The following is a 14,565-nucleotide window of genomic DNA, read 5'->3' as shown; positions in this document are numbered from 1 at the left end:
AGCCTCACACCCCACAGTTCCTTTCAAGGCGCATAAATTTGTGCACTGGGCCCCTAGTAACCATTATAATAAGAAATTTTTCAATTAACCATAAAAGTTCTCTCCAACCTTCCTCTATTCACATATCTCACAATAACCACGAATAAAATGTCATATGTAACTTCCAGAACTTTTCCTGTTTTACTTAGGAAGATGATAAACAAGTAGTCAGATCGATACATGCATAAATATCTTTATGTACATGTATGTTTGTGTTGCTGTTGAAACCTAATTAAATTACCAGAGGCCTCTGGGAATTAATGTGTAGTCTGACAAAATCAAATTTCTTGACTGAAGGAAACAAGAGCAGAGATCCAGGTGAACCATGGGATGCTGCTTGCCAAGCAAGAACAGGAAAACCCAGTGCTTGGTTTGGGTTCTGAGGATGAACTAAAGGAAGCTTGGATGGGTTCTGGACTGCTTGTTGCTTCCGAGGTGGGGTTAGGAGAAGTGGGACTTAGAAGGGGTGGAAAATTGTTGAATGTAGCAGGTTACCTTTTGGGTACCCCCAGTACTAGATGGCCATAGTAAAGCATCGCTGGAAAGAAGCAGCAGTAACTCAAAGAGAAGATCTCTGTGGCAGTTTCCAGAAGCCGCATGACCTTGGGAGAGTCGATGGTTCCAGGTCATTTGCAGCTGCCTGTATCTGCATCTGTGCATACACCCAGCAGGAGCAGGACTGCTTTTTTCTGAATCATCCAGGCAGATGTTCACCACTCCTCCCCAGATTTTACTCTTGTGAGATACATACTTTATACATATGTAGATATAAAGTATACTCTACATAGTTTTAATCTACGAAATAGGAAATTAGGTCATATATGTTTTGTGCAATTTACTTTTTATATTTAGCAATCTGAATTCACTCTTCTGAGTGTGTATATAAATGTCTATGTTGTTGTTATTTTAAATGGCTATATAACATTAAGTGGTAATTTAACTAATCCTTCACATTATACTTCCTGCAATGATTCAATATTTCACATCACCCTGATATATCAGGGTATAGACAGTGGAGATTCAGTGCTAGCTGCCAACATAAGAAAGGTCCAAACCTGTAGACAATTTTTATAGAAGTTTACTTGAGCCAAACTGATGAGGACATATGCCGGGAAGCAGGATCTCAAATGCTCTGGAGAATAGCAGGTTTGCCTGTGTGTTTTGTTGTTGTTGTTGTTGTTGTTTTGTTTGGTTTGGTTTGGTTTGTTTGTTTTTTAATGTATTTGAAATTAAGGAAGGGGCTTAAGGAAATTTAGAGAAAGCAAGGTGGGGATTGGATTACAAAATAGTTAACAAGATTATGTGCTCTATTGAGGGTTAATACCCCCTCTGAGGGGTATTACTTCTAGTTTTTTAAAGATATATAACCTAGATGCACAAGAACAGTGGACAGGCCTGGCCAGTTGGGTTCAGTAGATTGGAGAATCATCTTGTACACCAAAAGGTTGTGGGTTCAATTCCCAAGCTGTGGGTTCCTTCCCTGGTCCTCACACATGTGGGAGGCAACTGATCAATGATTCTCACATCTCTCTCTCTCTCTCTCTCTCTTTTTCTTCCTCTCTCTAAAAAAAAGAAAAATTAAAATTAAAAAAATAAATAAAAATGAGCAATGGTCAGGACTGATTTAAAAAACCTTCCACTAAAGAAGTTATAGGCCTACGGTGTGACTATGTACTATGACCTGCCCATTTAGGAATTTAGGATCACATCCCCTGTGATGTTCCTTTCCAAAGAACCCCTTTCCCACATATTCAACCCAGCATGTGCTTCCGTGGTATGCAGATTGTTTTGAGCTAAGGGCAACTTTAGCTGTTGCCTATGGAGAAATGTCCACTCCTCCCTTAGCTACCTAAAAGAATTTGAGTTAGGGGCCCTTCCCATAATGAGAAATAATCAGAGAGAACATTTTTGACCTGCCTATAGGGCAGGAATAACTTTTATATACTAAACATCTGCTCTTATCATTCTGCAATGGGGCCTTTGAAGGTCTTAAGGCACCTTACCTCATCTCTAGCACAGAATATCTTATTCACCTATGTTCCCTCGATGTCTCTGAACCTGTCCTGCATACGGGGTCTCTGACTATCTTCTGCATGTGGGGTCCCCATACTTATATATGTATTAAATTTAGTTATTTTCTCATGCTAATCTGTCTCATGTCTACTTTATTATTAGACCAGCCAGAAGAACCTTGAGGATAGAGGAAAGTCTGTTCCTCCCCCATAATCCATATAAACATCTATACTAATAAAAGGGTAATATGTGAATTGGTCACGACGCCCTCACAGTAATAACCGAACAGCAGGCCGCATGGGGCAACCAGGCTGGCAGGGGCGTTAGCGAGGGACAACCAAACGACTGACCAGCAGGCTGCGTGGGGCGACCAGGCCAGCAGAGAGGGGCAGTGAGAAGTGACCAGGCCGGCAGGAGGGGCAGTTGAGGGCTACCAGGCCAGTTGGGGGGGGGGGGGGAGTTGGGGGCGACCAGACCAGCAGGGGGGCAGTGAGGGGCAAACAGGCCGGCAGAGGGGGACAGTGAAGGGCAATCAGGCTGGCAGTGGGGGTAGTTGGGGGCAACCAGGCCAGCAGGGGGGGCAGTTGGGGGCAACCAGGCCAGCAGGGGGGCAGTTAGGGGCAAACAGGCCAGCAGAGGGGGGCAGTTGGGGGTGACCAGTCCAGCAGGGGGGGCAGTTAAGGGCGATCAGGCTGTCAGGCAGAGGTGATTAGGGGTGATCAGGCTGGCGGGGGGGGCAGTTAGGGGCAATCAGGCAGGCAGGCAGGTGAGCAGTTAGGAACCAGCAGTCCCGGATTGTGAGAGGAATGTCCGATTGCCGGTTTCAGCCCAATCCCAGAGATCGGGCTGAAACCGGTAGTCAGACATCCCCCAAGGGGCCCTAGATTAGAGAGGGTCCAGGCTGGGCTGAGGGGACCCCTCCCCCCATGCACAAATTTTGTGCACCAGTCCTCTAATTTACATATAATTATTATATACTAGAGGCCCGATGCACAAAATTCATGCAAGAGTAGGCCTTCCTTCCCCCCGCTGCCAGCACTGGCTTCCCTCTGGCACCCAGGACATGGGCTTTCCTTGCAGGCCCAGCTTTCTCTGGAAGGACTGAAGGATGTCTGAAAGGACGTCTGGTCTAATTAGCATATTAGGCTTTTATTATTATAGATAGTATACACTCAACAAAAACACATATACATATATTCTTAACACTTCAGCAATTATTTTCTAGAAATAAATTACTAAGTGAAAGGATATATATATTTTTTAAATTTTGATTAAAATTTAAAAGTGTTGTAGTTATTGTATTTCCACCATATGGGAGTCACTCTTTCCCCATATGCATACCAATATTAGATTTCATAAATCTTTTAACTTTTGAAATATGATAGGTGGAATTGGTCATTAATATAATTTGAATTTTTGAGCACTAAGAAGTTTAGCACATTTTCATGTTTATTATTTAATTATTTGCATGTTTTCTTCATCCACTTGCCTTTTATATCCCACCAAAGAAGCTTGGATTTCACAGAGATAGTTCGGGTAGCCTCCTTACTTCCTGAACAGTAGAGAAATGTAGATGTTCAAAGAAGAGAATCTCAAATCAAATACTAAAATTCTGTCTCTGTGGCTTGTCTTTCACTGACCATAACCAGTGGCAAAGTTCATTGTAGGATAGATGCCAAGAATAGGGTGTTCTAGATTTGATTTCACCACTGACTTAGGGTGCAAATTCAATTTCTCAATTTCAGAGTGCACCTGATATAAATTGTTTTACATAACAGGAAACTATATGATAAAATAAGATTAGAAATGTGACTTGATTCAGTGATGATATATTTTAATTATTTCAATTATAATTTCTATTCTAAATTATGTATAATTGTATTGGGAACCATGCTGTAGAACTAATAGGAAGCTCTAAAGTTCTAAAATCAAAGTCATTTTCTATAAATTGAGTTTGCTCCCTGGTTTATCGCACTGTAAGTTCATACGTTTGTATATTTATGAATATTTTATTTAGGAAATCCATATTTTATTTGTTCCAATACTGAAAAATTTTATTATTATAAATACATATAACTGATTGTATATATAACAATTGTATAAATGTATATAACAATTACCATAACTAGTAAATTGAGTACAAACCTGTTGTTATACTTAAAAATGATTCTTTGCAACGAAACTATTTTTTTCTAAATGTCTCAAAATTCAGATTGTTAAGTTAAAAAAATCACACTATGATTTTTACTAGATTTGCATAAAATCTAAAAAGGGAAGAGTGGCTTATCATATTTAATTTTCCCATCTGTGGATTTGATATTTCTCTCAATTTTAAATCTTCTTTAAACTATTCAGCAAAAGCATTCAGATTAATTCAGTTTAGAAGAGTTTTTGTTATTGTGACTTCCAAGCATTTGTTGTTGTTATTGTTCTCCTGTTATGAATGGAAACTTTTCCCACATTATGTTGACTAACTGATTGTTGTTTACATAAAACATCAAGTTTTGTACCTTTGTGATACATGCAGATAAAACCAAATTTACATTTAGTTCCAACAGTTTGATTCTCTTGAAATTTTCAGGAAGAAATTTTTGTCATATACAAATAATGGTAATTTTATATTTTCCTTGATGTTAATCATACATGTTATTTCAGTTCCGTGCTTTATTTCATTGCCAGATAACCCATAACAATACTGAGTAACAGTGGGCATCCTTTACCTCATTTTAATGGGATTGCTGCTGTACTTTCAAAATTATAAGTGATCTTCTGTGTTAATGGCAATGATTATACTAAAATCCTTTCTACTTTTTTCTTTGTCCTGGAAAAAGGGTAAAGCATGGTAATCAAATGTAATGTTGAAGTTTGAAAGTACACATTTCTAAAACTATCAGTCTAGTGCTGTCACAGGGCTTGGAGTTCCTGGGTCATGTTTTAATTGCCTTGGTGCCTTTATTCAGCCTTTTTCTTCTACCTAAGCCGGTGTTCCTGGTTAGTTTCTGTACTTCCTTCAGAACGAACCTCTGCACTATCTCCTCCAAAAAGCCTTCATGGACAGGTTGTTTCCCTTACCCAGCCTGAGACTAGAGCGGAATAATCCCTTCATGGGCCGAATCCTTTTACAAATACATAGATCTAACCATGCAATCAGCGCACGACTTTGGTTTTCACATCTGTTCCTATGTTCCATGGCCTCTTTGGGGAAAAGGACTTCATGTTATTCAATGACATATACCCAGCGACAACCACAGTACCCAACAAAATATTTTTAAATTGTTTCTAGAGCAACAAGTTATGCTGACAATGATATGTTAGAGTTCAGAAGGTGATTAAAATGTATTATGTACCATTTGTTTTGCATTTCCACTCTAGTAAGTACAATTCATCTCTCTTTAGATGGTCTGTATCCCAACTTCTCACATTAATGAAAGAGGTTTTCATGAGTTTAGTACTTACAATATGCTCAGTGCTTTGGAAAAATAATCACACCCTCATGACAAATCAATAAAGAAAGCATTATGATTTTTTTTTAGATTCCACATATAAGTGATAAATGAGTTATACAGTATTTCTTTCACTTAGCATAATGCCACTTAGGGTTCATCCATGTTGTCAGAATGGTGGAATTTCCTTCTCTTTTATGGTTGAATAATATTCCATTATATAATAACATTTCCATTATATGTATATGTATACAGATAACATTTTCTTTACTCATTCACCCCTTGGACATTTAGGTTGCTTCTATGTCTTAGCTACTATAAATAAGGCTTAAATGAACATAAGGGTGCTAGTGTGTTTTCAAAATAGTCTTTTTATTTCCTTTGGATAAATACCTAGAAGTGGAATTGCTGGATCATATGACAGTTCTATTTTTAATTTTTTGAGGAACCTTCATACTGTTTTCCATGGTGGCTGCACCAATTTCCATTCCCAACAGTGCATGAGGGTTCCCTTTACTCCACATTGTCACCAACTCTTGTTATTTCCTGTCATTTTTATAATAGCCATTCTAAAAGGTGTGAGTTGATATCTCATTGTGGTTTTGATTTGTATTTCTCTGCTGATGTTGAAGACCTTTTTCATGTACCTATTGGCTATCATATGTCTTTGAGAAAATGTCTATTCAGATCTACTCATTTTTTAACTGAATTATTTGTTTTTTTGTTGTTGATAAGCATGATTTTGAACTTATAAATATGGAAACAGGGACTCAGAAGGTCTTTGTGAGTTAGAGAACTTGGAATTGAACACAAGTTTTTTTTCTGACTTCAAAACTGAGTCTTGGAACCCCTCTGCTGTACACTCTTACTCTAAATAAGGCAAATTTTACAGCAAAGCAAAGGACTGCTCAGAGTTCACAGAATAAACTAGTGCAGATGGAGGTCTAGAGAAAAGCTAAGTCCTTGGGATGTAAGAGTGCACAAGTCAAAGGCAAACAACATTCACAATAAATATATTCTTTGGGGTTGTATAGAAATCATCATTTACTGGGCTCCAAGCAAAAAAGCTGAGATAATATTAAATCAAGTGCACCACACAAAAGGCTTTCATTTGTGAGGCTAAACTAGTACCACAGAAAAAAATTTTTTTTTTTAATTTCTATTTTAGCCCTAGCTGGTTTGCTAAGTGGTTAGAGCGTTGGCCTGCTGACTGAAGGGTCCCAGGTTTGATTCCAGTCAAGGGCACATGCCTGGGTTGTGCACTGGATCCGCAGTGGGGGGGCATGCAGGAGGCAGCTGATCAATGATTCTCTCATCATTGATGTTTCTATCTCTCTCTCCCTCTCCCTTCCTCTCTGAAATCAATAAAAATATATTTTTTAAAAAAATTCTATTTTAAAAGTTTCTATTTTAACTTCAATATGTGCATGACTTAAAGTAAAATTAGCTTTATTGCCTTTCTAAAAACTACATAGGAGATTCTTAATAGATCCTTTAAAACCACTATTCCAACTATGAGAGACAAAATTGCCCCAGTACTATTCAGAATTGACCTAATATTTGGGTTTAAGACAGTCAGGCAAAGGAAACTTATCTTCTCAACAATTCAGTTTTGTTTTTGGTTTAAATTTACCAGTGGGAATGAAATTGTCTCATTTCAGCTGACCTTCATATTTTTATTTTCTCAACTTAATCCCATTTCTTCTCTGTAAGGTAACTGCTTTTTAGAACAAGTTGGATTTTCTTTCTGCCAGTCAGTAAATTAACTGAAACATCCTGAAATACCACTATTTTTTCAAGTTCATGTTCTTTCCATTTTTAATTTGCTATGGAATATTTTTCCCCCACTAACTCCTTCTAGCACTTCCTAGGAACAGACGGAACTTTGTTAAAATCTTTGCTCGGTTACTTTATTCCACCTACTCTTTACAGAAAATGAGAATAATACTGCTCTTGATGCTATTTTACATAATTTTATCTCCAGTGTATGATGTTCTTCTTTTGTTTTACACGTACTAACTTTCTCAGACTTTACTTTCACACTCAGACTTCATCTAAGATACTACTATCTACTTAGTTTTTATACTTGACCTGTCCACAAATCCTCAGAGGAACAAAAAATTGTCCTGTTGCTCAGATTCAGATTCAATCCCAGCCTTGTCTCTTTTAATTGAGCTAAGTGAATATGTTAAGCTTGGGGAAAACATGGCTAAGGGAATGATGGATATTTTTAAATATGTAAAGGTTGCCATACAATAGAATAGGCTCATTCCATGATTCTGTAAAGTTGGTCAGGATGCAATTTACCAGGAGGTATTTAAATATAAATATATATATATATATATATATATATATATATATATATATATATATAGTATATATATATATATATAATGTGTATATATACACACACACACACACACACACACACACATACACACACACACTGAGTGGCCAGATTATTATGACCACCCCATCAGTACTTCGTTGGGCCACCTTTTGCCTTCAATACTGCGGCGATTCTTCTTGGCATTGACTCCATGAGATGTTGAAAGGTGATTCAAGGAATCTGACACCGTGCCTGATGAATAGCACTGTCCAGTTCTGTGAGATTTGATGGTTGTGGAACCAGCTGCCTGATGGCTCTTTTAACTTCGTCCCACAAATGTTCAATTGGATTGAGATCTGGTGATTGTGGGGGCCACCTCAGCAAGATAGTCTCCCTCATGTTCTTGAAACCACTCCTGCACAATACGAGCACCATGGCATGGTGCATAGTCTTGTTGGAAGAAGCCATCTCCATTGGGATATGCCATCAACATGATAGGATGAACTTGATCAGCAACAATACTTAGGTATGTTGTGCTATTCAGACGTTGTTCCACATGAATTAAAGGGCCCAAAACATGCCAGGAAAACATGCCCCAAACCATAACACTGCCCCCACCAGCTTGACTGTAAGGGTGGTACTCATGCATGGGAGGAGGTGCATGCTTTCATGCTGTTACCACGAAATTCTCACTCTGCCATCTGCATGATGCAACTGGAAACGTGATTCATTGGACCACATGACTTTTTTCCAATGCTCGACTGTCCAATCCTTGTGTTCCTGTGCTAATTGGAGACGTTTTATCTTGGTAACTGCAGACAGCAAAGGTGTTCGAACAGGCCTTCGGCTTCCATATCCCATATGGAATTAGTGTACAGCTAATTTGCTTACAAACGTCAGGTGGTCATAATAATCTGGCCACTCAGTGTGTGTGTGTGTGTGTGTGTGTGTGTGTATGTGTGTGTGTGTGTGTATTGATTGATTTCAGAGAAGAGGGGAGAGGGAGAGAGAGAGAGATAGAAGCATCAATGATGAGAGAATCATTGATTAGTTGCTTTTGCACATCCCACACTGGGGATCCAGCCCCAAACCCAGGCATGTGCCCTTACTGGAAATCGAATCTCCCAGACCTATGACCTCCTGTTTCATAAGTGGATGCTCAACCACTGAACCACACAGACAGGCAGGGGGAGGCAATTTTTATTGGACACTTTGAAAGAGCAATAGAAGCTATAAAAGTGCGATGTGCTGCCTCTGTAAACACACGTTGTCAGCATTGACGTGTTCAGACCCCTTGCTTGGATAGACTGCTTTTCACAGATTCTTGCATCTAAGGAACAGATGAGTCTGGACAGGGCTTCTGCCCAGCTTTGTCTCTGCTTGCCTGTGTTTCTCTCTCATTTTTTCTAACTGCAGACCAGAGCTCTCCATGTGGGAGAGATTGTGGATGCAGCCAGCCCACAGCATAACCATCCAGTAAAAAGAGTGTATAATTTCCCCCAGTGTCCATATTTCTTTCCAGGTAAAGACCCTGCTGTAGGCATGAAATGCTTGGCCTCTCGGACTCTAAGCCTGCTTCATTCAAAGCTGCATCTTAGTCTTGTATGTGGATATGTTGATCATTAGAGGAATTCTGCTCACGATTTGAGTTTTACAAAAATCATCTTTTTACCAGGAAGTGCCTCTCAGAGGAGATAAGGGAAGTATGTATTGTTTATAAAGATTTTCAGTAACCTTGTGACTGGACTAATTCAGCTAGGGCCAACAGACTAAACACAATCTTTCTGGGACCCCTGGTGGCACCCAGATATTTTCAGTTGTCAATCATCTCTTGACCCTCCCATTTTCCCTTTCCTTGACATAAAAGAAGCCTGAACTCGGTACTTTCTTTAGATGGATGTTAGGCACTACTAAGTCTCCCATTTCTTGGTTGGGGTCTTCTTGATCAATAAACCTTTCCTTACTTCAAACCCTGACATTTTGAGTTTTGGCTATTAGGAGCATTGGGTACATGGACTCGGTAACACTGTTTGGTTCTGAGCTGACTCTTTAAACCAGTTATTATTGCCAGTGGACTGGATGGTAAAGTTGGCTGAGACTTGTCCATATGTAGCTGAGAAGAAGGGGTAAGGCTATGATTAAAAGACTTCCAGGAGCATGGCTTGGGGAAGAAGGATATCAAGGAGATGAAAGCAACATAGACCAGAATAAAGAGAGCAGAGTGGTATTTCCACACACAGCTAAAATATTAATATAAAAAATACTTTTTTTTTTTTGTTAGAACTGGAAAATACTCAATTGTTCTTTGGGACAGTCACAATAATTCAGAAGCACTATTAGCATCTGTTTTCAAATGATTATAATCTGTGTAAAACACTTTAGGTATGAGAATTAATTCTCATCTTTGTTTTACTTAAACTCCTTTAAAAATGTTTCCAAGTTTTTACTTCCCTGTGCGCCACATACATGCTGGATGTAGGCCCAAGACTGAGAACCATTTTCTGGAACTATGAGCTTCTGCTTGGTCAACATAAGGAAAACAATATGCAACCCATCTGAATATTTTGGTTTTCTTCACTAGGAAATACAGCACTTTGTTTTCAAGTTAACAAATGAATTATTAAGACATGACACTATTTGTTAGAGTTTAGGGCTTTGATTGACATTTAGTAGATTGAGAATTGGATATGAGCAAAGTGAGAAAGTTTGACTTCGAGGTCCCAGGGTTCCTGATAAGCAGTTGAGTGGAAAGAAGGACAAAGTGATTGACATAAGTGCGGGGGGTGGGGGATGCGAAAGGAGGGGGGACAAACAAACAAGCAAACAAAAACCTGTGAGGAATGTTTAGTATAACAGTCAAGCTTTTTTTTTTTTTTTTTTTTTTTTTTTTTTTTAACAACTGCAAAGGGAGACTTTTTAAAAGAAAGTTCCAATTAGCTTTTGCTGAAAAGTGCTCAAATTTGTATTTAAGGAATACATGAGAACTACCAAATTTGTTAATAGTTTCAGTGGTATCAGGGAAATATTAGCCATATGGAATGGGGGTGGATTACTTACTTTATTTCTATGGTTGATAGTGCTGTCTGCAAAACACAGGAAGTTTTGCGACTATAAAAAGCTAGTTACACAAGAAACATAAATTGTTTACTGCTTTTGGATTCATTTCTAATATGAGAAACTGTTAATCCATTAAAATACTATCTTTTACTTGGCAATAGATAAATACATAAAGCCCCTTAGATTATTTTTCTTGCTATTCACTAATATTACCGGGTTTGTCGGAAGTGGGGGCTGAATGGAAGTGGATGGGGTATGATGTCTATAGATGTAAGTACCATTATTTATTTGTCTGTGTAACTAAAATCTAATAATTGGCATTTAACCTGAAAGAAAAGCAGAAATTGCAAGGCACAATTGTGATTTTAGTAGAAAGGTTTTGGATTGTTATTTTAGAAGGCATATAAAATCATCTAGGGCTCTGTCTATATAGGCAACAGTTTTGTACAATTCTATTTTTCAAAGTAATAGACTCAATATCCTTCAGGTACTATGAGATTCCCATAGGACTTCAGTGTTCCATTTTTTTCATAGAGGTGAGCCTCTACAAATGACTCTACAACACTTACAAGAAAAGACCTTAAACAAAACCTTATAAATGGTTTGTCTCTTGGTATTTTGTATGGATCTGACCTGAGTTACCTAGGCCTTCACCCTTCTATTGCTGGGTAACTTGGATGTCTCTGGAGATGTGGCTTGTGTTGGGTTCAGAACATACTTTGTATCAAAGATGCCAAACAGAGTTTCAGTGATCCTCAGATTTCATTCAGTTGGCATGAAGAAAAGCTTGATTCACAGCCTCTCAAATATGGAGGGTTCAGGGGAACCTTTTGGTCTGTAGCTGACCTTAGTCTAGGCAAAAAGATAATGTATAACCCATTTATATATATAAAAGTTTAAGTGACTGTTATGATCAAATGACCGGACGACTGGACAACTGGCCGGTAGCTATGACATGCACTGACCACCAAGGGGCAGATGCTCAATGCAGGAGCTGCCCCCAGATGGTCAGTGCACTCCCACAGGGGGAGCGCTGCTCAGCCAGAAGCCAGGTTCATGGCTGGTGAGTGCAGGGGCGGTGGTGGGAGCCTCTCCCGCCTCAGCAGCAGAGCTAAGGATGTCCAACTGGCAGCTTAAGATGTGGGAGCAGGCCTAAGCTGTCAGTCGGACATCCCCCAAGGGCTCCTGGACTGCAAGGGGGTGCAGGCCGGGCTGAAGGACCCTCCCCCGCCGAGTGCATGAATTTCATGTGCCAAGCCGCTAGCTATATAATATTTGTGGTTGGACAATGATGAGGAGATATTCTATATTCTCTTTTTATTCTGATATGTTAAAAGTTTTGACATCTAACACTGATAAAGGGTCACCAAGTTGCTTTTAATTGGAAATTTCTGAAAAGCTAAAAAAGAATTCCCTAATATTTAATCACAATCTAAATGTACCTGAATATTTTGTCATCATTGAGTGGATAGATACTGCATTCAGATTAGGAAACAAAATATTTCCAGCATCCTGGAAGCCCTCCTAGTTTACTAGGACAAACACACACACACACACACACACACACACACACACACACACACTACAGTTTCTACTTTTTTCTCTCTTGTCTTTTTCACTCAACATCATATTTGTGAGTTATTCATGCTATTGCATAAAGTAGTAAGTAGTCTGTTCATTCTTTGTGCTGTATACTATTTCATTTTGTCCAAATATTCCAAAATATACTTATCTGATGCAGCTATTGATGAGAATTTGGAGAGTTTGCAGTTGCTGCTGCTCTTGTATATTCTTGGGAAGCATCTGTACACTTTTCTGTAGGACATGAACTTAGGGTTAGATTTCTGGGTTGTAGGATGGCTATATGTTCAAAATTAGGAGATCTATAAACAGGCCATCCAGACCAGGCCAACACTCCTATTAATTGGTGTAGCAGAATTCCCAGGATGTCTAAGTCACTGCTGCTCAATACCCTCACCAAGGTAATGCTAAATGTAATAATCCCAGATTACAGGTGGGAAAAGAGTTCATCTCTCTATCCACTTGTGTGTTATGAAGGCCTGATACACAGAAGTCATTGTATTAATGCACTTATTCAGAGGTTATTATACACTGATCACATGTGTTTCCATAGAAACACTGTTAACTTGAGGCCTTTTACCTTTCTTAACTAATTTAATTTAGTTTCTTTTTCCTAACTAATGTAGGAATTAAAAATTTCTGTAAGTATAATTCATTGTAGAAAATTAGAAAATTTTGGTAAAATAAAATTTAAAAAAATTAAATCCTTTGAATTTTCTAATTTTCAAGTTTAATGAGCTACCATGAAACTCTTAAAGGGACAAGGGATTTCATTTGCTCTAAAATATACTCCATATTCCTTAGCACAGTCCTGCATGATCAGATCCCTGCCTCAATGCTTTTCATCTCTGCTCTCATTCTCTGTGAACCACTTCTTTTTCTAGGAATATACCAGGCTCCTTCCCATTCTGTTTCTTGAGCATCATTCTTTCTGTTCCTTCTTCTGCAGGAGTATTATGCATCCTGCTGTATAAGACAAAGCATAAGAAAGGATGCGTGACAATCGAATGTCACCCAGGAAAGCCAAATTCAAGCCCACACCTCTGTCTTCCCATGAGGAGTTATTTAAGCATTCTACTCTCTTACCTTTCTTTTCCCTGATAAAGATTTTTCAGACCTCCCAAAATTGTGTAAAAGGTTTTCTCATTTGTGTTCTCCTACCAGATCATGTAATACTAATGTATTCCACTGGCTTGTATAGTGTTACCTGTATTAGATTTTAAGATAGTTGAGGGCAGAGACGGTCTTTTTCTTTATTACATCTAGAACAGCTACAACCAAGTCATGCATTGCCTCATCATCTGCTTTTACTTTCTCTGTTACTTACTCACTGAAATTATCTCAGTTATATGTTTGCTTACTTTTAAATTATTGGTCCTACCCTGTGAGAACTGGGGTTTTACTGGGTTGTACACCACTGCCTCCTTAGCACTCACAACTACGCTAGGTACATAGCAAATCCTCAATGAATCATTTAAATGAATCAATAATGGGCATTAATATATTAAATGGGTAAATGTATTATATAAATCCATATTTGTATTCCTTACTAAGGCCCTAGATTGTATCCTCATGAAATTTGGGTAAATCCTTGAAGGAATGGGACTTGCAGGGTTGTTTACTTTTTCTAAAAGGAAGCGGGTAGTAGTCTTCTAGTTCTTCAGAGGTCCTATGTCTGAGTCTGACATATGAGAGTCTTGTTTAACATTAAAATATTAATTATTAAATGATTTCTGTTTAAGTAATTCTCACTGGGAAAGCATACTAGTGAAATCCATCAGGCTTTCTAATTGTGATGAGATCCCCCTTCTTGGGATAGACACAGGCATTTCGTGTGAACATTTTGTACTAAGAGGCATGTAAGGGGGTGTTGAATGTGTCATAAATTCCTTCAATATTAAAATGCCCTCAAGTACTACTTCATGTCTGCCTATTGCCCCATGTCACTGGGAAATAAGGGAGGCAAAATTTTTGGATTCCAATGAAAGCATTACTGGGCCTTGGGGATTGGTCCATTTCCCCCATGTTTTCAAGGGAAGTGATGAAATAGTCATTTCTTGAAGGCTTGATATAACTTCAGCTGATTAGTGAAGCTATAAAAGC

The sequence above is a fragment of the Plecotus auritus genome (assembly GCF_963455305.1).
Source record: "Plecotus auritus genome assembly, chromosome: 1".
NCBI classification, from domain to species: Eukaryota; Metazoa; Chordata; class Mammalia; order Chiroptera; family Vespertilionidae; genus Plecotus; species Plecotus auritus.
This window is presented reverse-complemented; position numbering follows the sequence as displayed.